The following is a 23,449-nucleotide window of genomic DNA, read 5'->3' on the forward strand; positions in this document are numbered from 1 at the left end:
TGTTATAGATTTTACTGATACTTATTTTCTTTGAAGATAGTGAATTGTTCTGTTCCTTGGTTGTGGACTCAGGTAGCAATGTTTCTTTCCTTTATTAATGGCAAAATTATATTGGTGCTGGGTAAGTGTGGCCAAACTGATGAAGACAAAATCAAATACATTTCAGGGATGGATATAGTTCCTGTGACACAGGTTTTCACATAATGGATACTCCATTGTTCCTGACTCACTGACAAAATCAAATACATTTCAGGGATGGATATAGTTCCTGTGACACAGGTTTTCACATAATGGATACTCCATTGTTCCTGACTCACTGATGTTTGTGCTTTGTGTGTGTGCCTGTGTGTTCATGTGTGCCTGTGTGTGTTTGTGTGATCTTTTGGTCTGTAAAGTTATATAGAAGTGTGCAAACCTGGAGTAAAATCCTGAAGCTCACTCCAGTAGAAACTCTTCATTCTGCTCACTATCATGTAAATTGAGTTGCCCTTTAGGCTTCTAAAAGACAGGAGTGATAGACATGAGTAAAAGAGAAGCATAGAGGAACCATTCGAAAAGATAGAAATCCTTGGAGGAAAGTCTTTGTTAGCTTTTCTCCAAGACTTAATTCATCATTTCTAATGTAGCAGTTGGTTACCTTTTTTTCAGTGTCTTTAGAAGACATCTTTAAATATTTCTGTTAAATTATTGTCACAGCTGTCTTGCCCACAGGCAGGAAGGCCTCCAGTTCTCTGGTAGAGGCAGAAAGCGCTCTGTTGTGAGGGAACAGCATGAATAGCCCAGCAAGTATGAAGATATATAAATCATGTGACATCATTGATAATCTCAGTTATTGGTAACAAGACTGTGAAGTGAACAACCTAGGCAATTTCTAACCCTGTTTAAAATAGAATGTATTATAAGATGTGGAGAAGGGCAGTGCGAATAGATGAACTAACCAAGTGGTTCACTTTTCCTTCTTTTGTAATGTGAACCATAGGAAATTTTCTACTGTTGTCTGGTGCAAATATAAATCCTTGTATCCTTATGGTGTCTTGGTATTCTGGACTTCAGATATCTTGATAAGGGGGTACTTAGGCTTCAACTTCTTCAAGACTCACTCCAGTAATTATCCAACAGTGTAAATATATTTAGCTTTGTTCTAAAACTTATTTTCCTTTGCAAGCCAAATATTGTCTTGCAGCAGGTGCAGATGCTAAGTTCTAAGTGAACATAAATCTCTAGTGGAGATATTTTTCATTTTTTGCATGCTGTTATTCTGTTATTGATGTTTATAAAACACCAAGAGATATTTACATTTCTAGATCTCCTGGTTATTCATCCATTTCTGTTAAGTCTAAATTTTTTTGGGAAATATCAGGCTGCATATTTTTTTTGTGGCTATGCATATGTGTCTACTAGGTTTGCTGGAGGTGAAAGTAAAATGATTTCCTTCAATTCTCTCTGTGCTCTTAGAGTTATTCAGTGGTTAATACAAAATTTATTATAATCCTTGCTGGAAATAAATTTTGGTCAATCAGGGAAGTATTGGAGGGTACCATTTAAAGTCTATTTTCCAAGCTCCACTTAAAATATAATTGGGGGAGGGGGATGAAGGCTCTCAAGGAGATGGCAACCCCACAGGAAGACCAACAGTGTAAACTAACCTGGACCCCTGGGAGTTTGCAGAGCCTGAGCCACCAACCAAAGAGCATACACGGGCTGATCCGAGGCCTCTAGTACATATGTAGCAGAGGGCTGCCACATCTGGCTTCAGAGGGAGTGGATGCTTCTAATCCTGCAGAGATTGATGCCCCAAGGTGGGGTGATGTGGGGGACCTGCCCTCTCAAAGGTGAAAGGGAGTGGGGATGGGAAAGGAACTCTTTGAGGGGGGACTGAGAGGGGCAATATTTGGGATGTAAATAAAAAATATATAATAATTTGTGTGGGAAAAAAGAGGAAAATATAAAACTAGTATTTCCTGGTATTCATAGTCTGCTTCAAAGATTTCCAGAAGCAATAACTTATTTGCAAATATCTGAATCATGCCCCAATGATTCTGTCTTCCCTTTCTTCCTTCCTTTCTTTCTTTCTTTCTTTCTTTCTTTCTTTCTTTCTTTCTTTCTTTCTTTCTGTCTTCCCTCCCTCCCTCCCTCCCTCCCTCCCTCCCTCCCTCCCTCCCTTCCTTCCTTCCTTCCTTCCTTCCTTCCTTCCTTCCTTCCTTCCCTCCCTTTTTCCTCCTTCCTTCTTTCCTTCCTTTCTTTCTTCTTTCCTTCTTTCCCCCTCTTCCTTTTGTTTTTCCTCCCCCTCTTCTTTCTGTCCCTTTCTCTGTCTCTCTCTGCTGTTTCTGTATCTCTTTGTCTCTTTCTTTCTATCTCTCTCATTGGTAGAAGCTGTGATATTGATTATGGAATCTGAGAACAGTGAATGTTAAATTTCTAAATTTGCATCTAAACTATCTTGAAAACCTAGTTAGTGACATCTCCTTTCTTTGCAACTTATTTTTAAAAATTCAGACTTATCTTTGGAAGGATGGGCTCTTATACCTGTCTCTGCTCTGACCCTGTTCCAGAGATATTTGTATTTCATATCCTGTCATTTGACTCTTCTCAAACATATTCCCTGGTCTTAATTCTCTTTTCCTCTGTGCAATCATAATATTTAAAGAATAAAGCACCATGAGCACAGCTTTATGTGAGCTCACAGCTTCAGAAGTTTAGTTAGTAATTACTTAATTCCATGCACTTGAGTAAAGTATCATGGTGACTGGGGTACGTGGCAGCAGACAGCTCTTCATATCACGGCATATCAGCAGGAGACAGTGAGGCTAGGACCAGGGCCTGGGCATAACTTCAAAAGCTGACACCCCTAAAGACTTTCTTCTGAAAGCTAGATCCCACCTCCTAAAGGTTCTACAGTCTCCAAAAACAGGGACCCTACTAGAGCGTAGGCTTGTAGGCCCTAGACCCCTCTACCACTGGGCAGAGCCACTTGAGGAAGCGGAATGTGGGGAATTTAACTGCACTTATCCCACACCAATGTGGCTGTGCTGAGACACCAGACTCTTGGACATCCAGGCGCCATTGGGAGTCCCAGATGAGCAACAGTGGAGTCAGGGGTCCTCAGTCAGGGGACCCCCGAGACAAAGGGGTGGGGTGGAGTGGGGTGGAGTGGGGTGGAGTGGGGTGAGGTTGGAGGGGAGGTAGTGGGGGTAGGGGTGGGAGATGGTAAAGGGAAGGGGAGCTCTCTGGCTTATCTCATGTGGAGATGACTGTCCTTAGCTTTGCATTGGTAGGTTTGGTGGCAGTTGTAACTGAGAGCACAGAAAAGTCTTTTACGGGAGATTAGGCTGCGGCTCTGTAGACAAAGGCCTTCTTCATGGCTCCCCATGGTGGATCTTGATGAAAAGAGACAGTCCATGATTCTAAACAGTTTATTGTCATGATAGAAAATAGATGCATAAAACCATACCCTACTTCTCAGGGTGGATCTGAGATTAAATACCTTTTGCAGGGAGGAAGATCTGGGAAGGGAAACTTATTGGCTAAGCCCTTCCAGCCTCTAGGTACCATATTAATAAGGAGAATTCTATTTTTGACCTACAGTGACCATTGGACATGCTTCTTTTATGTGAGTAGCATGGCATGCGTATTCCAAGTCAGGAGTCTGGCAGGGAGCTGGGAGTCACCTAAGCCTCAAGTGTGTGCCCACTGAGTCCAGGTCCCAGCCTGTTCTACCTTACCATACTTCCTGGCATAATTTTACATCCCATGCTAGGGGACTGAGACTCTAAATACATCTACATTGTGAGCCTGTGAGAGGCATTGAATATTCAAATCATAAAATCATTAAAATCCACTAAAGCAAAACTCTAATGTGCTTGGCTCCCTCGCCTCAACTGTGTCTGCCTTTCATTTCTTCATTGTTCAGTTGCTGTACTCCATAGCTTTGCCTTCTCTCTTTCCTTCTTCCCCATTTCTTCTATTTCTTTTGTCCCTTGTATCGCTTTGTGCTTTTACTCAGTCAGCACACATTAAACAGATCCTCTTTATGTCTTTCTGGGTATTCAGACACCAAGCTGGCATCTATGTATATAGCTCTCTTTCTTCTTTTCTGAGAGAACAACTTAAAGGTTCCTTATCTAAACCTTTGTTTTCAGTCTCCTGCTTTTCTATACCCTCTTCCTACTAAACTTTTATCCATCTTACATGCTATTATTAACACAGTTTTGAAAGAATAAAGCAAAACAAAAAGCCCTTTCCTTTTGAATAAGTTAATCTTTATTTTAAAGGCCTCACTTTGTTTTTGGAAAATAAAAGTGTAATCAGATAGAGGGGAGAACTTCTTTTCTCATCTTTCTCAGGCCAGAGGCCTCTTTGAGTTAAACTCTGACCATATTTTTAACCCATCATCCTATCTTTTTCCTCATAAGCTTTCTCCTTGAACACACTGGCATGCATACTGCAGTTGGAGTGACTCCTGTATTCTTCTCATAGTTTACTTTGCTGTTTCTTTCCCAAGACTACGTCTCTTCCTCCCTCTAGGAGCATATCTTCTTTTTATATAAGGACATCATATCTGGCCTGGTTCTTCTAGGCTGGGATTGATGTATATTTTTCTTGGATGGGCAGATAGTAAATATTTCAGGCTCTCTGAACAATGTGGTCATAGTGAATGCTTTATTTTGTTGTAGTACAACAGAGAGCTAGAGGGTATGAAGGAATGAGTGTGGTTGTGTTCTAATATAACTTTTTGAGCATTAAAATTTTACATTAGACAGTTTTTTCAAGTGCTGTGATATATTGTTCTTTTTTCATTTTGGCAGAACCACTTGAAAATATAAAAAGTAGTCTGTAAGCTATGGGCCATATAAAAACTGATGACAAGTAGATTTGACTTGTGGGCTATATTTTGTAGGCTCCTATTATAAAAAGGATTCTCTCTTACACAGATTTTAGTAGTAAATTACTTGTCTGCATGCTTCTAATATGCTGACTAGTAATGCATTGAAAGTGTGTTTATAGACTTTACTGAAATCGAATCCATGAAAGTGGATTTTTCCTCTCTTCCCCCCCCTTTTTTTCTCTTTTTCCCCTCTTTTTCTTTGATTTCTTCCTATCATGATGAAACCACTTGAAAGAGGAGTGTAAAGGGGGGAATAGTTGCTTTTCTCACATTTTCAGTAGATTCAGACTGTAGTTAGCTTGTTTCATTCATGTAGGCATGTAATGGAGCAGAGTGTCATCAAGTTAAGCTAATGTGGTAGAATTCACCTCTAGTGGGCTAGAAAGCAAAGACACTAGAGAAGAGCCAGGGCCAACATATATCTTTAAAGACTATGTTCCTAGTGATGTACTTCCTCAAGCTAGGCCACGCATCTTACAATTGCTTCCCAGTAACATACTAACATTAAATTCAAAACTCACATAGTTGGGATTGATCATAAGACGCCTTCTCTAACTAAACAGAGAAGGAGGAGATGCCAGAAGCCAGGACCCTCGCCCTTACCCTCACCCCCTACCTTTCCCCACCTGCACAATGTCCCCTGAAGCTTGGCAACTGCAAGATCCTGCTTGGCAACTGCAGATAGACTCAAAGCAGGGTACCATATCTTCTGAAGAATAGCAGGGAGACCATAACTCAAGCAGTGTACCATATCTTCTGAAGAATAGCAGGTAGATCATAATTCAAGGCAGTGTACCGTATAGACCATGACATGTTTCAAGGCAGAGGCCAAGAAGATTCTGTACTTTTCCACCACCTGGCCCCTCTTACCCCCTCACCTTGTAAAACATGCTATAAAAAAGCATCTCATGTTCAAAAAAAAATTAAAAAATATATATATAAAAAAAGAAGAAAAAAAAAGAATCCATAAACAGTCAAAGCCTTCATGATTTAATACCTAGACCAAGTCATGAGCACATGAGCCTTTTTGGCGATATTTCACACTCAGATCACAATATTCTGCTCATGTACCCTAGAGGCTATGGTCTCCTCACAATGCCAAATGCATTTAACCTGCTCCCAAAGATTAAATAGTCCTGACATTATTCAAAAGTTGAATTCCTGTCTCCTTAGAAACTCACTTCTTAGTTGCAAGTTGCTGTAAAATCAAAAATAAAGTTATTTACATCCCATATATGATGGGACAGGGTAGACATTTTCATTCTTAAAGGAAAGGATAGAATACCAAGGAAGAATCATGTCAAAGCAAGACTGAAAGCCAGCAAAGCAGACATTATAGTTGGCAGCATTGTACTATGTCTGACACCCAGGGTGTGCTTGAATGAAGTGACCTCTGTATAGTCTGAATCACTATAGCCCAAATGACTTCTACTCATGCAGTATTTTGGGGCTTATACAAAATACAGATGAGGTTTCGGAAAAATGTGTGTCCTGTATTCCAACTGCTGAAAGAGTCTCATTTCACCCAAAATCTGCTTAGAACAATCCTTACAGTCATCATTCCCGTCAACCTTCTAGGCTTCTAAGGTCCCACCAGCATCCTGAAACTCTGCTTACAGAACTCTATGGTTTCCATGCACGTATGTCAAATGGCTGCTGGCCTACATCGTCAGGAACATCAACATGACCCTACTTCTCTGGCACCAACTTTCTGTGTTGATAAGACTTTTCATCACAGTTAAAACAACAAAAACAAAAACTTGCAAGAATCAACTTCAAGGACCAAAGCCGGCTATGTTAGAATAGTCACCTGGAGTGACTATTTTTGCATTATTGTGGAGGTCAAAAGTAAACAACCCCAAAACACTGTAAATACTTCTTTAAATAATTCATTGTGGAGTTATTTTTCTTTATGAGAAAACCTAAAGTGTATCTTAATGTAAATAAGAGGAATAGAATTAATAACGTTGTCTTTTCTTATAATTATTATATCATTAACATGGTGTTATTAATTTGTTGTCTTGGCCAATAAAATCCCATAGAACAATAAGACAAGAAAATTAAAATAGCTATGGAAACTTCTAGAATGTAGAAAGAATACAGCAATCTTATCTCCTTTAAGACTTCCTAGGCTGCCTGGACATCAGCACTACTCAGTGTTACAGAGAGTTTGGATAGTGTTGCTGTGCAGGCGAATGCACACTCCTGTGTCTATCATGTTTATTCTCCTTAGTTAGTGGTACAGCTGAGGCATTGTATATGACATGGATATCACAGTATTTACAAGTAGTCTACATTATAACTTTAAGTAACAATCAAATCCTTGGACATGTGATTGACAAGAAAGGTAGGCATTTCCAAGTGTAAAAACATTGTACAAAGGAAGAAGTTACAGGCACATGTTGCATCATCAGCTTTCAAACACCCAGTTACCAAAAGTGCTAGAGATAATGTCCTACATAGATGAGAGGGCATGGTGATATCTGAAGTCCCCCTTTTTTTAAATGTTTGTCACTAGCCTTTAGCCTCACTAGCTAAGTAGGGACTATTTCTAGCCCTAAGGAAGCTCTCAGGAAGCCCTTGTGATTTAATAGCTAAGCAACTGTGTCTACAGACACTATTATTGTTAGGAGATGATAGCCTGAGCTGCAAATGGAAGATGCGTTTTCTTTGAAATATTACTTGGGTTTTGGAATACTTAAACATTCTTCTGTTATTCACTACTGGTTGTCTAAGTCACTGAACCTCATTGTATATTGTGGACATCCTGAAGCTTTATCATACACAACTTCAGGCTACATACGGTTATGCGGGTCATTTGGCTATGACATTTATTTCCTGGTCCTGAGAAGTTCTAGTTTGTGCAAGGAAATGATAAACTCAAGCTTGTCACCATTGGTCATAGTGCTTTAAATATCCCAGATTACTTTAACTTAAGCGATAGTGATGTTTGTTTATTTTTTTAAAACCTATGGGAACAAATCATACAGTATTTATTTTTAATCGTTCACTTGTATTCTTTACAAACTCAGCTTTATGACCTTGTTTTTTTTTGAAATCCTATTTTATACTTATATTGAAAAAAATAGTTTGTAGATTGAGTTGTTTTGTCCAGGTACACAGGAATTCCTTGGCTGTCTTGATTATTCTAAGTTCATTTGGGTGGAAAAGTTGACTGCCCTGGCCTTTACAACATGCCACCGGACATGAACATGATTTAGAAGGTAGCCTTGTTTTAAAATCCTAACTCTGATATTGGCTGGCTCTACTACATTGAAAAAATAGTTTGAATTTCCTTAGCCATATTTCCCAAAATGTTAGAATAATACATCAAATAAGGTATACAAATAATTTAACACACTGTAACTCAGTAGAATCACAGTGAAATACACCTACTCTTTTTTCTTTAGTAGGTTATGTTACTTTTTACTATTGCTTTGTGATAGACTAGCAACTGGGTGATCACCAGGTTTCAGAACTACAATGACATTTTGTAGCATTCTTTATTTAATTCATGTTGAATGCTTACCCACCCACCCACAGGCCCGAGAAAGCCAAACAAACATCTACTGTTCTGAAGAGTGTTCTCATAAAGGGAGAGTTGGAACAAAAAGTAGCTAATTTCAAAGCCAAAGAGAGGAAATGAAGGAGGTGGGGACCAGGTCCTGAAACTCGTGCTTTCCATAATGCTGTGATAAGCATTATAGGTCATGCTTCAAATGTAGTTTTTTTTTTTTAATTCGTATGCTGAGAAAGATGGTTTAATTTTTTTGGTGTTATTAAAGCAAAACAAACAAACAAAATAGTCCCAAGAAATCATAGTCTCTTATGATGCTTTAGAGCATGTGATGCAACAAAGGAATTTAAAAATCAGCAATAAAATCTAGTTAAATAGAGGTTAAGTAGATGGTGGCTCAGTCAGTGCTTGCCATACCAGCATGGGTTTGAGTCCTGAGTACCCATATGTGAAAAGCTCAGTATGGTGACACACTTGTGATCAAGTGCTAGTGAATAGAGACCAGGAGATAATGGGGCATGCTGGCCAGCCAGTCTAGTCAGTTAGTGAACTCCCATCTCAAAAGAATATAGTGAATAAAGCTTGAAGAAGATACTCCATGTTGACCCCTGGCTTCTACATACATGGACACACGCAAACTCTCCCCCTGCCTCACTCTCTCTCACCAAGGGAGACCATTATATAAGTCATTTTGATCATTTAAATTCCTTGAGATGCTTTTTTCGTGACAGTGCAGACTAATCTTATCTGGAGGTATAAGGACAAATATTAAGAATGTGGTAAGGGATTATGCTAGTTGAATAAAGTGGCAGTTGTAGGCTCTCCTCTAAGATCTAAGACTTCACTAGTCTTAAGTAATTGGTTAGGTTTCCCAAAGCAGGCATGATATCCCTCTGTTTAGTCAGTCTTAAGTCCAATTAGACAGCTATTAATTATTCCCAAGGCATGCATGCCAGACCTGTACCCTTGGGCTTACTGTGCTATGATGGTTAAGGTGCATAGGCATCTTAACTTGGTAGGACTACTGGTTACTTCCCTCCTTTGGAAGCATACATGGCACCTTCTAAGTACCACAAGAGGTAGTCTTCAGAGAAAACTTTTAAGTCAGTTCCAGCTCAGGAACCTCTGGTTCCTGTGTCTGAGCTAGATGGTGTTTTCAACAATAGAGACCTATCTCCCACCTGTGGCGGATGAACAAGGAAGATAGCAATAGCTTATATAAATTTTGTGTGTCTCCAGGAAAATCCTGACCAACAAGTAAAAAGAGGCTCTCTCATGCCTGGTGTTAGAGTTTTGTTAGATAGTCTATGACTCTTGTAGGAAGAATTGTCAGTCGAGTTAGGTAAATTTCATCTAAATTATTTGTAAATGTCGATGTATACATGGATTTAAGTGTGTTTATGTATTTTAGGTAGCTAAGAAATAGTATAATTTTTATATATTCTTTAAAGATACTTATTGCTATCTTACCTTCCACCCCTTCTTCCATATTTTTCCCACTGTCCCTTATTAGTTAAAGCTTCTTTTCCCAATTTTTTTTCAGATCACTTGTACCCTGCTATCCTGCTCTCTGTTGTGTGCCTCCAACCCCAGTGATCTATTTTTACTTTCCTTGTTTCTGCAGTTACTCCAGGTCTGAAGATTTGGAGCAAGGAACCTCAGATGTGATAGAACATGTGAGTCTCTGCTCTAATGGATCTGGGTTGCCCCACTCAATGTAATCATTTTGAGTCCCATCCATGTACCTGAAAAGTTCATGATTTCATTTTTCTTTACAGTTTCATAGTACTCCATAGTGGACAAAACTTTTTATTATTTCTTGAAGTGGAAATTTCTAGTTTCTTTAACAATTCAGTTGTTTCACATGATGCTTTTCTGGAGCTGTCTTGTGAGAGAGCATGCTATGTATTGTTGAAAACCACCACACAAGAGGATGCATGATAGCTAAAAGAATATAAATAGAACCCCACAAACAGTGAGAGGATGCTTTTGCCTTGCTATGCCATGCCATGTTTTTGCTTCTTCTCTGATCTTTGTTGGTCTTGGCTGATCTATGCTGTTCTTTACTTCATAGAGAGAAATGGGCCAAAGACCTTCTGGTATTCTGGCTGATTCAGCATAACCTTGTTCCTGCTGGGTTGTGCTACTGATTCATGTTTGGAGTTTACTGCTGAACTGGACTGCTGGTGTATCCTGAAAATGAAGCATGGAATCACCCCAAGGAACTACTTCTAAACAAGTCTATAATATCCTTTAACCTTCTTTTCCACTTGCTGGGTTAGAATGAACCCTAAATAAAACAGGTTTGGAAAAAAATGTAAACCAAAAATTTCTTAGTCAGTTGTAGGTCATTTAGGTTGTTTCTATATTGGGAAAGAGTAGCAGTGAACATGGCTGGACAAGGATCTGTGTAGTAGGACAGTGTCAAATCCTTTGAGCATATGCCAAAGAGTGGTATAGCTGGTCATATGGTAAATTTAGTTTTAGATTTACAAGGATTCTCCACACTTATTTCCAGAGTATCTGGATCAGATTACAATCCCATGAACAGAGAATGAAGGCTGCCCTTTCTCCCATCTGCATTTGCTGGTTGTTTTGTCGATCTTTGCCATTCTCATTGAGATAGGTTGGCATGGAAAAGCTGTGCTGATTTGCTACCAACTCTATGCTCTTTTCCTATGGTAGCAACTAGCAAATATTTAGCTAACATTGCCTAATAGAGTATTTTCTATGTGATCTTTTTCTTTTGTTAATATTACATTATTTATTTATTTATTTATTTATTTACCATAGTCTCAAAGTAACAAATTTCTGTGCACAAATATATTAAAATATTCTTACTCACAAGTCTAGGACAGATTAAATTGAATTTTCATCTTAATTGTAACATATTAGTGAGTTCCTACTGAGTTACTATCTCTGATATAAGTTTACAAATAGATTTCATGAAAAAAAAATCTTCTATATTGCATTAATTCCTAACCTTGTTGCTTTTACTGTCTTTTTCATGAAATGCATCACCATTTTGCATTTTCCTTCCCAACCACAGTTCTGTCCCTACTTCTTACAATGTCTTTCCCACCCTTACCTTATTTTTTTATGTAAATATCGAGGTTACAGTTATGATATAAAAACATTTCATGGCAGATTTCATTGATAATTTACCTTTGTTCAGCTTCTGTATTTTACTTTGTGACTGGAAATTGAGCAACTTTTATAATTACTCTGTTGATATTACCACCTGTGTGTAGTTGGAGAGGCAGGTTCAGGAGTTAGCTGTGGACAGCCAGATGCGCCTCCTCCATGAAGGGGTGCTTGGGGCAATGATATCTTAGTTTCTTCCTTTTTTGTCATTTTGTTCCAAGTTATCATAGACTTTCCTTACCAACATAGCTTTTGGTTTTGTGAATTGTCTTTCTTTTAATGAGAGCAATGCTTTAGCAAATAACATTCAGTAATACAATTAGTAATGTAAAGACTTTTATCATATTTTGATATAATGATTGCATTCTTACATTAGAATAGTTTTATATCTTGCTATTTCAATCTTTAAAAAGTGCTATTACCTCACCGTGTTATTAAAGTTTAAGTGGGAGAGATATAGTACACTTTCCTAACTGTCTTTTTTCTTTGTTTTGTTTTATCCTCAAAGACACCAAGGCATTGCAAAAAGCCAAGTGCAACTGCAGTGTAAAAAACACTTTAGGGACTTTTGCAAGTAGTTTTCCAAGACAGGAAAGTTGTAAACGGATTACTTAATGTAGTTTCTATAGGACAGCTTCTTCTAGGTCTGGCAATTAACATCCAAAGGCCATTTTTTTACTCAATTGAGCAGTAATAATCCTCCCTGTGTAGGCAAAGTGTGTGTCTGATGCTGATTCTTCAGTATTTCTTATGGTTACCATTTGAGCTTGGCTTTTCTTAGGATGTATTTTATTCTTAAGGTACATACATCTGTTTAACTATTTGCACTTGTTTCAATATTTAGTCTCAAGTGGTACAGTTCTTATTTCATCTACAAACAACTAACTACACACAGCTAGAAAAACTTAGTGAAGAGTTTTAAGTAAATGATTTACTCAAAAGATGTCATCTGGGGTTTGTTTTGAATGATTATTTCTAAGGACATAAGTTGTTCCTGTAATACGCCAACTATTGGGAAATTACTTTTTGCTTTATTAGAGAAAGCATCCAAATTAATAAAAAAGTTTCAAGAACAGAAAACATAGCAAGATATTATTAAGTGAAATACGACTTTGTGATGAAGGAGAAGTCAAACTATATAACAGAAAAAGGAGAGGAAAAGAAAAGTTAGGATATTCAAGATGACCAATTCAGACTGAGACTAAGGTACAAAAAGGATGAGAAAGCTAAGCCATAGTTGATAAAAGTAAAAAAAGAAAAGAAAATGTTATGCAAGACTATGTAATCATCAGTATGTGATTCCTCTGGAAGCCAAGGATGAGCAATTGTGTCTAAAGCTGCTTGGAGAAGAGGAGGAAGGGTGTCGTCTTCAGTGCGATAAATTCAAGGGAATGCAAGGTACATCTCTGTGCCTGAAAACATTCACTTACTCTTTCAAGATTCCTATTTGGTGCTCATTGGCTATTGACTTCTTACATCCAATGGTAAGAGAAATAAATGCTCTTGAATAAAGATTGGACACCTTAAGTTGGTTCCTAAGAGACTGAAAACAAGGATCAACTCATTTTTGGAGATCAATTCCCTGGGAGGTAGAGAGAGAGAGGGGGATGGAAGGATGGAGGGATGGAGGGATGAAGGGAGAGAGAGAAAGAGAAAGAAAGGGAGGAAGAGAGATAGAGACACAGAGAGAGATCCAGATGAGTTAATATTACTGAAGAGTTTACCATTGCTGGGGTTCATTTGTTGGGCCTATGATAGACTATAGGAACTGTCCTTATATTTAAATTTTGAGTCTATTAATGGATTCACTCATGAGATTAAGTTTGAATCTTATGGATCTAGTTGTCAAGCACACCAAACACGCCTCCAAACACGCTAGAGGTATGCAACAAGACTTTTCTCAGTCAATCACGTTAACAATCAAGAATAACCATTTCGTACTTTCCTACCATTGGGTCTGATAGATAATTTGCTCTTCTAATGTCCTGCCATAAAATATCAGTGCTGAAGTAATCAGCGAGTGGCACTAATGAGCATTCCATTTAGCATGTCCCTTGATAATGAGTAGAAAAAATTACAGAAAAAGATATTGTCAGGAAAAAGTCACTGAAGAAATATTTGCAGAAAGGGTAATAAAAAGTTCTCAAAGATAAATTCACACAGTTTCAGTCACAACTGTTAATATACAATAATAATTATCCTACATAGTAGGATAAATATGCATGTATGCTAGAGAATCAGCAAAGCATCTGAAACTGCCCTCTGCCTCCATTTCATTGTTTGGGATTAATGGTGTGTGCTAAGGTTTGAACCACACTAACTAGAAACAAGTTCAAATATTCTGTAACAGAGAACTATACTGTAACAACCTAAAAAAAATTCTGCCTGGTGTATTAGCAACTACCAGTACTTTTCTAGGTTTTATTTTGTGTTTCCCAAATAAGTAATTACTTGATAACTATAAATAAGACCTGAGTGTTACAAACCTATTTTAAAGAGAACTGGGTGTTCTGGAACATGCTTTTAATTACAGAACATGGGAGGCAGAGGCAGGGGCATCTCTATAAATTCTAGATCAGCTTGTTATACACAACGAGTTCCAGGCCAATCAAGGCTACTTGTTGAGATCCCGTCTTAAACAATATATAGTGTCCTTTTTAATAAAACTTATAAGATATAGAAACTGGAAAAATATTTTGCTAGAGGATATAATTAGAAACTATAGAAAACAGATGATAAATTCTAAGAGATTATAACAATTACCTCACTTTGTATGTTTCAATACCTGTGAGATAAGTCCCTTGATATCACTATAGCTGTATTTATATGCAAAATTCAATAAAGCAATAATGAACATGATAATAAAGAGGTATTATATACGAAGATGTTTTTAGGCAGTGCACCCAGAAATGAGGCATGTCCAGAGCCCTAGTGGCCTGAAGCATGGCTGTGGTGGAAGATGGTAGCAGCAGAGGAGTCAGAGAGACCCATGGAGGGAGGCCCCAAGGGTAGATGCAGTGGTTGAGGAGTCTGCAGTGCCAACCTAGTTTCCGTGGAACAACTTTCCAAAAAGGTAGTCCTATAGGAAAGTGCTTTTAAAAAGTGAACTGAAGTCAGAGAACCCTATGATTGAATTAGGGAATGGATTGAAAAAGCTGAAGAGGGGGGCAACCCCATAGGAAGACCAGTTGTCTCAATTAACCCAGACCCCAGAGAGCTCCCTGAGACCAAGCCACCAACCAGGAGCATACATGGGCTAGTCAGAGGCCCCTGGCACAGAAAGAGCAGAGTTCTGCCTAGTCTGGCTTTAGTGGGAAAAGATGTGCTTAATCCTTGAGAGACTTGAGGCCCCAGGGAAGTGGGGAGGTCTGGTGGTGGGAGACCCTCTTGGAGGCAAGGCGGAGAAAGAATGGAATGAGGAGCTGTGGGGGAGGGACCAAGAGGGGGGCAACAACTGGAATGTAAATAAATAAAATAATTTTTTAAAAAGGTGAACTCATGAAACTAGAAAGAAAGATGGCGGAGTAGAGCTGCGAATGTGGAGAATGGAGAAACTACAGATGCAGCTAAGGAGGGTATGGGCATTCAAGAACAAAGAACATTGCAGTAAGGAAGAGACTGGGAGGCAACAGGGAACCTTCTCTGCTGCTTGTGCTGAGAGAAGGAAAACACAAGTTTGTAAGCCCAGTGGTCATACCCAGTGAGCTCAGTGTGGGTCGAATCAAGAGCAAGGAGGTGTATGGTGAACTGGAGCTTGCATGGACCCTTCCCAATACTGTGCCTAGCTGCATGATTACCCTGAGTCTGGGCAACAGCAGGATATACAAGAGGGGTCTCAGCGATGGTTCAGTGTTTATGGTGCTTCAGAAACCAGAAATTTTGAACCAGACTAATGATTCACTGCAATGAGTATTTGCATGTAAAGTTGTTTATACAAAAAACAAAGTGTGACACAGCAGTTTAGGTTGAAAAGATGGAGGAGCGGAGTGGCGCATGCAAGATGGAGAGAAGCAGAACTAGAGAAGCAACAGTGGTGACCTGTCTTTGCTGAGTAGGGTGGTATGCAGCAGCCTGGAGTCTCACAGACTACCCCGAAACATGGCGGCCAGCTGCATGACCAGATGTCTGAGATGGAGAACAGCTCATTTTCTGTGTTGGGTTCCCTCAAGAGACCATCAAGGACTGTGCTGCCCCCAGAGTCCATCTTGGTATTTGTGGTCTATACTACAGCTGGTGATATGCTGACATCTATGTCCTGTGCGTGTCAGGCTGTGTTGATACCTGAGGTCCTTGTGAATGTCCATGGTATGCACTGCCTCCAGAAGCAATGTAAATGTTTATTGCCACTGTTATTACAGGAAAGCAGGAGGACACCCCTGGTCTGTGCTACTACTGAAGGCCATGTGGATGTTTATGGTCTTAGACCAAGTGGATGCCCTTGGTTGATATGTTGGTTTCCCTGGCCTGTGCTACCATCGAGGGTCATGATGGTGTTTGTGGCCTAGAGTCATGTTCATGACCATGATCTGTGTTGCCACTGCAGACCATGCTGAGGTCCCTGGTTTGTGCTGACACTGGAGGCCATGAGGATGTCTGTAGTCTTTGTTGTCACTAGAAAATGTGGAAGTACATGAACTGTGCTACCTCTGACTGTAAAGGCAAGGAAGATTCTGCAGTGGTATTGATGACTGCGGGCTCACAGTTGATAATGAGAAACACAGACTTCTGTGACAACTCCTCCTTCTACATCAAACCCCACCGTCAAAAAGAAACAGTTTAGATAGGAAGCCATTGAAGGGAATTTTTAAAAATTGTGATAGTGATGCTGATGTGTAGCTCTTCATAGTCAATGTCTTCTTTTGGGGGTGGAGGTGGGGAAGGCCTTGGTTTTTTTAAAAGGTAAGGCCACTGGGATGTTGCCCATGGTCCAGTGTGCATATGGGCAACACAAAATTGACTTTGGATTTTTTCTTTCTTCTTTTTTCTTGGAGGAGGTCACAGGGTTGGGAAGTAGACCTGGGAGGGCTGAGCCATGAGTGTGCTAAGGTACATTATATAAAATTTCAAAATAATCAATAAAAACATTATGTTGGGGAAAAAAGATGGTGTTAATGGCAATTCCTTTTTAAAAACTTCAGGAGATTTTAAGACTTTATTAATACCCTTTCTATCCTAAAATACAGTAGTTTGGTTGATTTTTGAAGTTGTATTCCTCAGTTAAATTGGGTAAATATAAATAGTTAAAAAATGTTCCCTATCTTATTTGGATAAGCATTTTTGATAAACAGATATACATCCATTAAAAAATTAGTTATTCAAAAAGTGATATAATAAAAGTAAACTTTACTCCTCTGATAGCTTATCTTTTACTTTATCCCTAATTGCGTATGTCTTTCAGAAATATTGTATTCTCTTAGAGAAGTAAACTACATGATTTATTATGTGTAAACAATTATTTATCTTTATATATCCTTGGAATACAGTATTCTCTTACTTTGAAATTTTTCTTTTACCACTTATTATTTCTTAGATATTACTAGATAATGATAAATTATAATTCCAAGTCTCTTTAAAAAATGAAAATATAGGACTTGAGAGATGGATCAGGAATTAATACAACATATTGTTCTTCCAGAGGATGCAAGTTTGGTTACCAGCACCCACACTGGAGTCTCACATTCCAGCCCCAAGGAATCACATGCCCTCTTCTGGCCTCCCTGTGAACCTGCACTTAGATGCATACACACACACACACACACACACACACACACGCATGCACACACACTCAAACATGCACATACACACACACATACCCCACATTTAAAAACAATAAAATAAATTATACACAAATGTAAAGGCCTTGATTTGGATGCCCCAAATCTGTGTAAAAGCCAGAGATGGGTATCTCTATAATCCTCCTATTCCTTCAGTGTGTGTGGGGGGGTGTTAGATATAGGAGCTCACTCAAAGTTCTCCACATTGCCATATACAGTAATGAACAACAAGAGATGTTGTCTCAAACAATGGGGAAAGCGAACCTTGACATCTCTCTTGTTCTTTGAAAACCACATGGATATTGTAAGACACTCATATCCACTTTCATGTTCATACACGCATATACAAACACACACACACACACACACACACACACACACACACAGGCAGAGGTTAAAAGTGATGAGAATATGACATACTACATGAATATATAGCATGCATATGTGGATATTTGGTATGTAATTGTCAGGTACTGGGGACCTTTTCATAATTTGTAAAAATGAAAATTTCCAGCAATCAACATTTCATACACATGTTTATACCAACATAATCTATATATTAGGATATATTACTAAATGTTTAGCTTTTATTTTTAATTTAAAAAAATATTAGTTAATGTTGATAGACACTTGATCAAGTTGCTCTTCACATAGTTCTGTTAAATATTTCTAGTTGGAAAGAGATTCTAAATTTTGTGTTAAAGTTCTCACTTATCATTTACACTAGGAAACTTAATATGCATTGTGTTTATGCTTACAAATAGATTTTAAAGTCTCAAAGGAACTGTTTTTCATCGTATACTGAGTAGTACGGTGTGCCCAAGAGTAAGGCTCTTTCAAAATTCTAACTCATAAATATTTGATATTGCTATTTTTTTAAGTATGTGTCGATAATCTCAGTGCTCCTTCAGCGACCTCTGCATCCCTGTAGGAGTAATTTATTGTAAATCCTGGCATTCAAACAGAATTTGAAAACAAGTGAATGATACAAATAGTAATGACTTCCATAATATCTCGTGGGGTGAAGTGGAAACTTCTAGTTTCTTTATAAAATAAGTTAGGTCAAACAGTGTTTTGCTGGGGGGGGGCAGATGAAAGGATGTTTTGATATAGCAAACACGTTAAAGGACCCATGGGGAAGGAGTATAAATATAACCCCACTGTCAGTGGGAGACGAGCACTGAGCATTGGTTTGGTTTGCTCTGCCTTGCTATTCTTTGAAAACAATATGCATGTATTAGTTTGCCTTACATAGTGTTGTTGAGCTCAACTAGTGGTAACTTTGCCCTTGAGAGAAACTCACCCAAGAACTGCTCCTGAGTTTACTGAGGCAGCTTCCTGCTTCTGCCACCTCTCCTCAGGCTGGTTGGTGAGCCTGGCTGTTTCTTCAGGATTGAACTACAGCTGCTGGTTCATGCTTGATGTCTGCCTCCTGAGAGGTTTGGACTGAAGCTCCTGAGTCTTACTTGGTGTTTTCTATGAGACCAAATTGCTGCCGAAGAAGATTGAGGTCATCCTCAAAGAACTATTGCTGAACAAATTCACTTTCTCCATATCCTAATAAGTTTTCTCTTTTACTACCATTTCTGGGTGGTGAGCTAAAGGAAAGGTTGAACCCTTATTAAATGTAGGTTGCAAAGCTTTTACGGCTAGAGTGGGGTGTCATTTTAAGCTATTATTTAATAACTATTTTGAAGATTGTTCTTAGAATAACTTTGAGTCTCCCTATTTTATTTATTTATTTTTTGGTTATCTGTTTTTCTAGGTTAATTTTTCTTCTCTAGAACTTAGACATTGAACTTTTCAATTTGGGTTATTCTCTGCTAATCTCTCCAAAATAGAGATTAAAAATGGAAAGCAGAAATGGAAGAGCTATGATATGATGTGGGACCAATCAGTCGGTCAGATGAACAAATAAGGATTACTATAGAACAAACTTAAAACCTTGAACATATTTTACTTATACAAACAAATACCTCTAGAACACAACTACTTTAAATAGAGAGGCTAAGTTACTGCAATAAGCTGAAAACCATTTAGAAACATTTTTAGGGAAAATCCAATCTCTTCTTGTGTAGATACAAACCATATTCTTATACTTTGAAGGTCAGGCCTATAGGCTAACACCATTTGGTGGTGACCGGTATAACATGTCATTTTGTGACAATCCTGAACAAGTAGCCTCAGGGTGCCATGAGCTGACAATGGCTCAGCAAAGTGAAATCATTCTAAATGACATCTCTGAACTACTCTGGAAAGTTAACTTCCTAATGAGAAGTCAACTACTGAAGATATACTTGGCTGAGTAGCAACAGATTTATCTGCCTTTCCAGAGTGATTTCAGTTTCCTTTTCTCCGACATTTTAAATTGAACAACACATACTCAGGAAATGATCAGTACCTACAGAAATGAGTGAGAGAGGCAGAGAATCAAGAAGAAAGGTGTGGTTGAAAGAATCATTTCACTGTGATGATTATGCCTGTGTATGCAGAATTTAGAACATTCTTGAATGCTATACCCACAGAATCGACAGGGTTGAAAAATATAATTTTTGCTGATGTGTTAGAACTAGCATGATGATACATTTGTATTTTGAAAGTATTTCTTAAAAGGCAGCTTGGCAGATTTTGTTTTAAAACCAAAATAAAAAGGCTTAGTCTTAATTATAGCTTCTGTCCTGCTTATAGAGACCTGATAACATAACAGTCAACTAACACCCAAAACAACCACAAACACTGTAGAGAAAATATCTTGTGTCTGTGTGGATGTGGCATCTATCAATAATGAATTTGATGACCTATAGCTTAGGTGAAAAACAGTAGGTGAGACATCCTATAGGCATAAGTGATTCTGGGATAATGTGAGCTAGGAGATTTGCCCAGGAAGATGTGATGAGACAGATGCATGGTACCTGAGCACAGGTAACCAGCCACACGGCAGAATGTAGATTGGAATAAATGGGCTATTTTATGTTATAATCAAGTCAGAGAAGAGACTAGTTATATGGCCAAAGTATTTATAAGTATTTTTGAGTCTCAGTCTTATTTCTGGGAGCATGGGGCTGGGAGGAAAAACCAGGCTTAACTTCTATAGAACAGTACTCATTGATTCAAAACACATTTACTGGAATCCATGAATAACACTAACATTATCCTTATTTTTACCTAAATTTGCTTCAAAGTTGGAGACATTGGTTAAACATATATGTTCACAACATTATTTCAGACCATAGTAAATTCTGTAGAGAAAATAAATTGCTAACAGAATATGCTAATGTGGGAGTGTTGCACAGAGGGTCCTGCATGAGGAGATGCTTTCACTAAAATCTAAATGATGAGAAGGAATTTGCCACATGAAGATTTAGAGAATGAGATTTCCTTATAGAGAGATTAAAAGGATTCAGTCTTTGAGAATGAGAGGGACCACACTATGCACAGGTGAGGGCAGAAGACATTATAACTGAAGACAGGTCAGAGTAATGAGCAGGAGATCCAAGTATCTCTAGCTTTGAAGTCATGGCAGGTTAGAACTTTGTTATAAGCATAATAGGAAGACAGGAAGCATTATAGGCCAAGAAATGAAACTGTAGTCATGAGTAGAATTGTCCACATTTGCTGTTAGATGGAAATTCAATTGCAGATGGACAAACTTGGAATCAAGGAATTCAAGTATGACTTTTATAGGAGACCAGATGTTTGGTAGATGTGGTGCTTATAAAGATAGGCATTGAATAGAGACAGCACCCAGTGGTAATTTCATGATGCATTTGAGGGGCAAGGTCTGTTTGCTAAGGGTGTGGGAACAGTGAATGAGAGGAAGAGAAGAATCAAGTATTTCTCTTAGGATTTGTCTTGAGCAGCTGGACAGACAGGATACTTACTGCAGGAGAGGAAACTAGGAATTCTATTTTCATCACATGAAGTTCGTGGTGATTTGTAGCTGCCCATGTGACTCCAAGGCTATATGAAGACTCAGGAAACTCAACAACTCTGTGGGTTCTAGCTCCCCGCAGAGATGCAGCTAAGGGCAGAACAGAAGGAAAAGTCACTTATCTCTTCTCTCAGCAAGGATTTATTGACAGTAGCTGCCATAAGCACTTAGTCTTAGCACATGTGGCCACAACAATAAACAGGACAGACTGCTGTTATGCATTAAGGTTTTCTTCTTTCAGGTTCAGTTTCAAGAGTGTGGGTGAAGGAGGCGATGACTCACTTCCTTTCTGTCCTAGCTAGTTCAAGTCTGGCAGCCAGCTTGGTCTCTTCTCTGGAACTCAGTGGAAACATTCAGAAACAGACTTAGTGGACTGAATAAACAACATCACCTGCCAAAGTCTTAGAATTAAAACAAAGGGATGCACAATGAATGGTTCTATTTAATATATTTCCTTTCTCCTGTTTATCTAATACTTTCTTTTATCAGTTACTATTTTATAAAAAAATTAAACTAATGTCTTTGAGTTTGTGTGGTTTATAGAGATAATTAGATAAAGAAATAATTTAGATTAAGTGTGCCAAACAAACATCCATACATTCCTGAGTAATTGGTTATTATTACTTCCTTGGAATTTAATTGGTGCAAACGGAGATTTCTGAATCTAAGAACATACCTGGTGCTTCTCAGTACTAGGGCAGAGTTTGATGCGACTTTTTAATTTTGGGACCATTTCTTTGTTTTACAAAGAGTAACAAACCAAAAAAATAAACAAACAGAGAAGCAATAGCTTTATGCTTTGAACTAATTAAAATTCGGGTAAACAAAAACTGGGGCCATAAAATAGAGGCAGGCTGACTGCTCAGGTTTTTTTGCCATCCTGCTTCCCTCCAAACTGGTTCCTCCAGTTTGCCTCTAAATGATGCTATCATTGGATCCAGTTGTGCCAAATAGAGATTACTGTGTGCTGTAGTCATAGTCTGGCTTCCTGTCTGGTAAAGAGCCATTTCATGGTACTAAGAACACCAGCATTAGTCAATTAGTCTAGTATTTAAATTCTGGCACTGCCACTCACAGGCTGGATGACCTAGGGCCAGACTCTTGTACTCTCTCTGTACCTTCATTTCCTCCTCATGTTTATCTGAGACTTAAGTGAGCTAATATAGGTAAAGTAGTGAGAACAGAGCCTGTCCCAAGGCATTTGCTCATATACCTAAAACTGATCCTAGTGCCAGAGTGTTCTAAGCTTTGGAATAAAGCAAGGGCAAATGAGACAAAAGAGTACCTTAATGGAGTGGGGGTGGGGGTGGGTGGGGGAAAGTCCATAACCTTAATTCCCTTTCTTATTTTTTTCTAGGATGTGTCTGTGTAAAATAGCCACAAAGAAAATCAGTAATATATTGAATGTAGTATTAACCTATGAGAACATTTTAACCAGGGTCCACAGTCTACCTCAACCCTCATCTGTTTCTCCATAGATGCCTCCTTTTTCACAGCATCGCTTCTCTGTGCAGCTCTCTCCCCCGCCCTGGTCACATTGACCTGCTCTCTCTGAATCTTCCTCTTTTCTGTCTCAATCATGTTAGGCAAGAATAGAGTCTATGACTCTGGCACAGACTATATGTGGACTCCTATTGTAGGTTTTGCTTAGATCCAAACATGAATCTTCAGAAACTGATTTGTGGAGATCTGAGAGTGGTAGGCAATGGAGAAACTCCTGTGGGACTGGACTAGCAGCAGCATTGTTACTTGCTGATACCTTTCTCCTCTTCCCTTGCCTGCCATGCTTTTCTGTTTTTATTTTTTCTTCCTTTCTCATGCTTGTACTACTGATATTACATAAAACATTGTAATCATAGGACCAACATAAAAACCATACTCCCACTACATACTCAGGCTGTTGCAAGTTGAGAGTACTCACCCTGCTCTGTAACTCTGTGAGCAATACTTCTACTAATGTCCATTTTCAAGTTATTCCCTCTCATTTCTCTGCATACACAGCTTTAGTAAAGCATCTATTAGTGAGATAATTCAAGGAAGCTAAGATCTGAAGACAGGCCAGAGATTCTCAGTGCTTAGATCTGAATTCTTTATGTGTTTTTTTTTTATATCTTTTCCTTAACTCATGACTTCCTATATTTGATAAAATATTGGGATAAAAGAAGATTTATTTTGATGCCCAGTTTCCGAGAAGTCAG

This window comes from Grammomys surdaster, unplaced genomic scaffold (assembly GCF_004785775.1).
Source record: "Grammomys surdaster isolate TR1022 unplaced genomic scaffold, NIH_TR_1.0 126391, whole genome shotgun sequence".
In the NCBI taxonomy this organism is placed as follows: domain Eukaryota; kingdom Metazoa; phylum Chordata; class Mammalia; order Rodentia; family Muridae; genus Grammomys; species Grammomys surdaster.